General features: G+C 37.9%; 1 non-coding gene across 1 annotated transcript; it reads left to right on the forward strand.

Annotated features, from left to right (window-relative positions):
• Positions 1-992: 992 nt before the first annotated feature.
• Positions 993-1,099, forward strand: LOC133308085 (small nucleolar RNA R71). The gene has a single exon (XR_009751126.1). It is a non-coding gene; the product is annotated as a small nucleolar RNA R71 (small nucleolar RNA).
• Positions 1,100-8,613: the final 7,514 nt, after the last annotated feature.

Below are 8,613 nucleotides of genomic sequence, written 5' to 3' on the forward strand. Positions count from 1 at the left end.
GGAGATGGATCTGCTGGCTTTATTTATCGGTCAGAGCTTTCTTTTTCTCCAATTTAAGCAGCTTCTTTTCTGAATTGCTCTTTTCAGCTTCTCCTGCATCCTCTTCTTTCTCCTTTTCAGCTTCAAGTTCAACTTCTTTCTTCTTCTTTACTGGTGGCTTTTCCACAGGTTTGATCACGATCCCACTTCTGGTAACAATTGAGTTACATTGTGCATTTGGGTTCGTATCTATTTTACTTGGGAAGGTGCCATGAGTTCTTTCAGCAAATTGTCTTGACAGCTGAGCGATTTGAGTCTCCAAGTTCCGGATAGAAGCTTCTTGATTCCGGAATGAAGCTCTTGTTTCCTCTCTGAAAGAATTTGAATTCTAAATGTAGTCCAAGGTAGTCTTGGACAGCTGTGCAAAAGCTTTTTCCCACTCTGAAGTGTTGCCTTGAGGTGGAGGTTGTTGTTGCAATGGTAAAGGAGGGTTCAGCTAATGGTTAGATTTGTAACTAAGCCTAGGGTGTTGGTTAGAATTTTTCCACTCTTGATTACCATATTGATTTCTTCCTGAATTGTTCTGGTTTTTTTTATCGTACCAGATTCCATTGACCTCCTCTTTTTCAGGTGTTCTCATATAGTCGCAATCTTCAGTTGCATGAGCCTCTGCACAAATACCACAAGTTATTTGAGTACTATTAACAGAAGAAACATGAGAATTATTAAATTGCTTTGTAAGAGCATCAAGTTGTGCTTGTTGTTTCTTGTGGAATTGCAGCATTTGTTCATTTTGGGCTAAGATTGCATCATAGACGTCGAGCTCCATAATTTCTGCTCTCCTTTGCATGACTGGGGCATTATCATACTCTTGAGAAGATAAGAATTCCAATAATTCTAGTGCTTCCTCTGGAGTTTTTGTTTTTAATGAGCCTCATGCGGCAGCAATCACCAGTGTTCTTGTGCTTGACCTCATCCCTTGGAAGGAGATTCTTCCTTTCTCCCATGCTTCAATGCCATGTTGAGGACATTTTCGGAGTAATCCTTTGAATCTTTCCCAAGCGTCGTACAGAGATTCACTTTCTTTTTGTTCGAAAGCAGTGATTTCCGATTTGAGCCTTGCCATCTTTGAAGCTGAGAAAAATCTGGCCAAGAATTTCCTTGCTAGGTCATCCCAACTGGTTATGCTTCCTTCAGGTTGTGACTGCAGTCAAGCGCTTGTGTCATCCTTCAGTGAACATGGAAATAGTCTGAGCAAGATGGCGTCATGAGAGACTCCGTTCATCTTTAATGTATCACAGTAAAGTAGGAAATCATAGAGATGACTATAGGGGTCCTCTGTACTTCCTCTAGCAAACTGATCTTTTTGAATCAATTGTAGCAGTGCTGGCTTAAGCTCGAAGTTGTTAGCATCCATGGTTGGTCTAACAATGCTCGCCATCTGTGGAACTCGGGCTGGAGTCATATAATCTCCCAAGGTCCTTGGAGGATTCTAAATTGCGTTGTTGTCAGCCATTGTTTCCTCCTTTGGTTCTGTTGAACTTGAGGTTTCCTTTCCTTCCTTTGTTTTTCTTTCTTTTGCGCCTTTCCTAAGTTTTTCGTTCCGTCTTTTCTATCTCAGGATCAAACTGCAAGATTTGCGGGTTAAGAGTTCCTCGCATAAACTAAGGTTGAAAAGATGTGCAAAAAAAATAAAAAATGCAAAAAAAAAAACAAAAAAAAAACAGAAAAGAATGAATGCAGAAAATTAATAAATGAAAAATATGCAGAAAATTGATACAGAAATGTGTTTGCAAAATGTTTAAAGTGCAGAAAATTTAAACGTCCTATCTAAAAGGTAATTAGTTACTTCTAATGTTGAAGGATTTGATCCCTGGCAACGGCGCCAAAAACTTGTTGCGACACGACAAGTGCATTGGTCGTAAAGTAATAAAGTGTACCGGAGTACGAGATCGTTCCCACGAGGATAGGTTTTTCAAGCACTAGTTCGCTAATCGCGTTTTAGTTGGACAATCAAGAATTGGATTTGAGATAATTGTAATTGAAGAATTGAAAATTAAAACCAGTAATAACATGCAATTAAAGAACAATTAGAATTAAAAAAGGAACAATTGAAAAATATGATGATTGATTAAAGAATTAAAACAAGCCTAGTCAGGGTTTCGACTTCCCTCAATCTCCTCATTATGTTATGAATTAAACAGTCAAAAATCCGTTCTTAATATATTGCCAATCAATTCTTTCTAAGTTAATTAGGGCTCAATTCCTTGTTACCCTAAATCTATGTGAGCTCAGAAGAACCCTAGTTCTCCGGTTATTCCCCAAGAAAATATGCATTAAGATCAAGAATTCCAAAATTGCACAATTACCCTATGTCTATCCCTAGATCACAAGGATTGTGATAAATTTACTAAGTCAGGGTTCATGCACCAACATCCCTATTGTCAAACAATTCCCCTAAATCATTCTATAAGGAACAAACTCATAGAAAGCATTAAAGACAGTTAAATTTATTCAATTATAAAAAGAAAAGAATTGGGAGACAATTTGATTCATAAACATAAAGATTCAATTGGGTTCCATCTACTCCTAACTACATAAAAATCTAGCCTAGCATACTGAATTCAAAAACAATAGTAAAGAAAAGAGAACCCCAAGCCTCCATTGGTGTGATGTTGACTTGGTACCTCAGTGTTCCAGCGCTCCGCAACAAGATTTCTCTTTCAGGTCTCTATGTAATTCTCTGTACTTGTGAATTCGTGTCTTGGTTCGGTCCCAAGCTCCCTATTTATAACTATTGAAGCCATATCCTTTATTGAATCTCCCAACAGGCCCTTGTCAAATTTGCAATTGATTCACTAATTGCTTCCCTTTTTATTTAAGATCTTGCACATTGAGTGCCAAATTTGAGCTTCAAATCCTTGTTATGATCCTTTCATCAAATCTTCCCATGGATCTCTATAAATCAAGATTGATATATTTTCGCTTTAATTCTAGGTATCACAATCTGGTATCCATTAGCAGATCTCATTAAATCTTATTAAATCTTGGTTGTCTGGTGCGTGTTTGGGCGCTCAAGCGTGCTCTTGGCCGCTTGAGCGTGCTGTTGTGCCTCAATTAGATGTTTCTGCCTGCCTTCACGCGCTCGAGCGTCCATTTGGGCGCTCGAGCGTGCTCCTCGATGGTGAACTCTTGTATTCTTGGGCGCTTGAGCGTCCTGGGTTGCTCAGTTTGGCTGTTTTCCCTGCCAGAAAGCACTCGAGCGTTCATTCTGTGCGCTTGAGCGTGATCTTCTGGCCCTTGACTTGTAAGATTTTGGCTTCCTTTGGTCCATTTTGAGCCTCAACTTTTTGTCATTAGTTCTTCATCACTTTTTAGCACCAATAAGTGTGGTTTTACCTTCAAAATGCAAAGAACTTCAAATGCTAGCTCAAATTCCTAACTTATGACTTATTTGTTGTAAAACCTTGAATTCCATGCAATCTACTACATAATTCTTGTATAATTTAGCCTAAAAACATGGTAAACCAAAGGTTTATCAATTGCTCTTAATCCTGAGTTTATTTTAAATAGGTAATCAAAGAGTTTTCATTCTTTGATTTACCAATGGTGAGGTTCGACCTATTGACGGCCAATAACTTGGTATTTTGGGAGTGAGATTATTTGATTATCGGTATTTATGAGATAAATGACATGGAATTTGTAGGATATATCCCCTTGATATGTTTCGGTACTTGGATATTGAAGACACTGGCCAATGCATGTAATCCATTAGAGAAACTGTCATAGTCAAGGAAATAAAGAATTGATTAAGTAACAAAAAACTTGTCAATCAATTATAGACATCCTAGAAAGAGGCAATGCATATTCATGTTATATGTGTTATTAATCTTGGAGTTCAAATTCGAGCTTTTAGTGGAGCAGTACCAAAATAGATAATCATTCGTTGATTATCAGGAGCCTTGATTAATAACAGCTGGTAGATTCCTAGACTAGCTCGAGATAAGGGATGGGGCAATTTCAGTTGATGACGACCAATAAGATACATGGACTTGGGCTTTGGGCTCAAGTTTGTATTCAAAAGCAAGTGGGAGACTGTTGGTTTTTCTCTTTCACTAAAGCCCAATAAGGCCTAGTGTGTAAGAAGAGCCCAAGAAACCTAGAGCTCATTCAACTTAGGGCAAGAGTTTCTTGGAACTCACATATATTCTACACTTATAGTCATTAGCCTCTTTAGTCTTCACTTGATGATTACAGAGGTTAAGGTAAGCTCATCTCTTTGATAGTGACAGAGTGTCCACACATTAGTCCTATTCCCCCTAGAGAGATAGTCTGGAATATCTACCACTAGCCAGCCTTAAGGAGATTGTTCGTGCAGAGGAGAACAATTTGTGAAGAGGAATACAACATGAGGAGATATTACATATATCTACGCAACAAAAGATAAAAATAAAATGTCGTCGCATCCCAAACCACACTGGTCTAAATGCTTTTGCAGATCCAATAATTCCTGGAAAAAAACTACTTATATTTGGTGTTGGAATAATATATTATAGATAGCACTATTGCGACAAGTAGAGGGATTCTTATTACATGAAACATGGATAGTAAGTGGGATGTGCGGGATGAAAATAAGGTAAGTAAATAATGGGGCAATCGACACGTAAAGCAAATATTTAGGGAAATATTTTCAATATTACAGGAGTACTGAAGACTCAGTGCATTATTTACTCAATTTGGAAAAAATAATATATATTTTTTACTATTTTACCCTTCATTGTATGGTTATTTTCCCTTAAACCTTCACCTTTTTCTACTTTTAGTAAAGGAGTACATACTTCAGTAGCACCAAAGATATGCTCAATATTTAGTGTTGTGGTGTCCTCCATGTGGAAATAGTCGGTGAGAGAGGTAGCACAAATACAAGATTACCACTAGGAGATCAATTTGTTCTAGAAAAAGGTATGCTTGTCCTATGTTCCCAGTTGAATTGACACATCTTGCACTATTTATAAACACATAGTTAGAGGGGAAAGAATAAAATAATTCTTGTGCCCATCTTCTTATTAATAAGCAAAAAACTTTAGGCGTAATACATTAAATGTGAAGCTACTTTCACAGCTAAGATTGGCGTCGTTGCTATGGATTTTCTTTACTTAACGAAGTTATGTTCTCTGTTGAATTATGTAATTTAAATTTCAAGTTATTGTTATGAGTTGTTAGGCTATTACAATTTACTTTGTATAGGAGATTAGATTAGATCAGATTTGTTGTATAGAATTAAGATTAGATCAGTTTGTTATTATTAGAGAATTGTTGAACTACTCTTGTATATATAAGAACCTCACATTGAGGGAAAATAATAGACGACAGTGATGGTATTTACCTGTAGTTACTGGTGTTTATTTTTTAACATGGTATCAACAGAGCCAGGTTCCTAAAATACCTTAACCAAGTCTTTTTTTAACCAAGTTTTTGTTATCCCCACCCAAACCCACTCTCCATATCCGCTACCCGACCCATATCCCTAGTTTTTTCCATAACACTATGGAAAGCCCAGACCTGAATTCCTTACCCTCTTCAGAAATTCCCAATTCCAGCAGCGCCCCAACCCCATCGAACCCTAACCCCATCATCATCCAAGCAGATTATTCCTTCTTCCCTGTGACAATCGTTCTGGATGAATTGAACTATCCCCTATGGTCCCAACTGATGGACATGCGAATTGGAGCTCACAACAAATCCGGATATCTCACCGGTGCGAATCCAAAACCTCCCCAAGATAATCCCACTTTCGCTACTTGGGTTACAAAGAACAAACGGGTAAAGAGTTGGCTCATCGATTCTATGAGCCCTTCTCTTATGACCCAGTTCCTGCATTTGGAGATTGCATCTGAAATCTGGGATGCTTGCAAACGAACGTATTATGACGCATCTGACGAAATATGGCTTTTCGAGTTGAATCAGAGATCTTTCTCCACCAAACAACATGGACGTCCCTTAGCAACGTATTACAATGAGCTCCTTGAAATTTTTCAAGAGATTGATCATCGCACGAAATCTCAGGCCTTTACCATTGACGGGGCTTTCCATCTCGACTCTGCCATGACCCGTCTAAAGGTCCACATATTTCTCAGTGGATTGGACTCGGTGTTTGACCATCTTCGTAGTGAGATCCTCCGAAAGGAGCCCAAACTCGATCTTAAGGGATCTTACGCGTTTCGTCGTCGTGAAATCACCCAACGGCAGACCATGCAAGCCTCTTTTCCTTCACCAGACAACTCAGCATTATTCACTCTTCCTTCTTATGGATCTTCGAAACCACGTAAGCCTCCACCATTTTCAAAATCCCCTCAGTATTCTTGTACCCATTGTGGGGAGATTGGTCACTCCAAACAAAGGTGTTTTGAAATTATTCGATACTTGGAATAGTGCAATTTCAACAAACAGCCTCGCCGCAAGATTCCTACTATTACAATTGCTTCGGTCAAGTCTGATACCATTTCCCCTTCTATTGCCTTGGTTGCTCATCAGGGTAATTTTGGTAAACCTTATGCATTTTCTACATTGTCTAGAATTCATACATGGGTAATTGACACAGTTGCATCGAATCATATGATTAGAGATTCGTCTGAGTTACATAACTGTGGACCATGTACTCAAACCTTTATCTCCACAGCGAATGGTGATACCTCCCCTATTACTGGCCAGTGATCTCTTTCTTTATCTCCTGAAATTTTCTTGGATTCTGTTTTGGTAGTTCCTTCTCTGGAATTTAATCTCTTATCTGTTTCACTAATTACCACTTCTTTGAATTGTTCTGTTTCTTTTTGGCCTGACTTCTGTATTTTTCAGGACATCTCAACATAGAAGAAGATTGGTTATGGAGTTAAACGTGGGAAGTTGTACTTCTTGGATCTACATCTGAGTTTGTCTTCTCTTTCTGTTCACTCTCTCAATACTGCTACTGTTAATAAAGCCTCTGCATTTGTTTGGTTATGGCATCATAGATTAGGGCATCCTTCCTTTATCTATTTAGAAAAATTATTTCCCAAGTTATTTTCCTTTGTGAATAAGAATGATTTTAAATGTACCACTTGTGAATTGGCCAAGAGCCATTGAGTTTCTTATTTAGCCAGTATCAATAAAAGTCATATTCCATTTCAAGTTATTCATTCGGACATTTGGGATCTTCACGGGAACCCTCCCTATCTCAAGCACTTTACTTTGTGACTTTTATTGACGAATGTACTAGGTTGACTTGGGTGAGTTTATTAAAACACAAAAATAAGGTCTTTACTGTATTTAAATGTTTTCTCTCAAATACAAAATCAATATCAGTCTCGAATTCAGATTTTACAAACGGATAATGGCACTGAATACACAAACCATATTTTTAAATCCTTCTTCACTGATAATGGTATTAAACATCAAACATCATGCACATATACACCACAACAGAATGGATTTGCTGAGAGGAAAAATAGGCACTTGTTAGAGGTTGTTAGAGCTTCTCTATTGGGCATGAATGTTCCCAAACATTTTTGGGGAGAGGCAGTACTTTCAGCTGCCTATCTAATTAATATAACCCCTTCTAGTGTTCTGAATTTTCAAACTCCTCAACAAAAAATTGAATCTCACTTTTCTATTCCCCATACTCCAAATCTGGAACCTCGAATCTTTGGCTGTTGTGCTTATGTACATATTCCCAGAGTCCTGCGACACAAACTAGATCTGTGTGCTACTAAATGTATTTTCGTAGGTTACTCTGAATCTCAAAAAGGGTATCGTTGTTTTGATCCTGTCCTTCAGAAGCTAAATATTACATTGGATGTTTGCTTTCATGAACAGGAACCTTTCTTTTCAGGGGGAGCTCTCGATTCTTCTCCTCAGGGGGAGAAATCTTCTGATCAATTTGGAGGATAATTACTTCTCGAAATTATCCCTCATCCTATCTCTAATTCTTCTGATGATGGAGCTAATTCAGATACGATTTATGATAACATAGCTTCTGAAGACATAACAATGTATGCACAAGCTGAAGACCCATAAATAACTCCAATAACTGAATCTTCTTCCAGAGATGATCTTGCACGGCAGCAACCTGTTTCTAATACTGAAGTAATTTCTGAATCAAACACACCTCCTTCTTCTTTGCACATTCCAAATGAAAACCCTAATATGTATTCTCTAAGATTAACCAAAGGAATTCCTAGAAAACTATATGAACCAGATCTGCAGGCTAAAGCTAAGTACCCCATAAATAATTATGTATCAACTCATAGATTATCTAACTCATATGCTTTATCTGTAAATCAGTTATCTACTGTATGCATTCCTAACAATGTGCAGGAAGCGCTTGGAGACCAAAAATGGAAAAATGCAATGAATGTTGAAATGGAAGCTTAAAAAAAATTCAACTTAGGAGCTTGTTCATCTACTTGAAGGAAAAAGAACTATTGGATGCAAGTGGGTATATACCGTAAAATGGAGGGTTGATGGGAGCATAGACAAGTATAAGGCGCGAGTAGTAGCTAAAGGATTCACCCAAAAATATGGTATTGACTACCAAGACACCTTCACACCTGTAGCCAAGTTGGATACTATCAGAATCCTCATTTCTCTTGCGACAAG

Source organism: Gastrolobium bilobum, unplaced genomic scaffold (genome assembly GCF_033153095.1).
Source record: "Gastrolobium bilobum isolate Gb01-03AN ecotype WA unplaced genomic scaffold, APGP_CSIRO_Gbil_v1 utg22574, whole genome shotgun sequence".
Taxonomy (NCBI): domain Eukaryota; kingdom Viridiplantae; phylum Streptophyta; class Magnoliopsida; order Fabales; family Fabaceae; genus Gastrolobium; species Gastrolobium bilobum.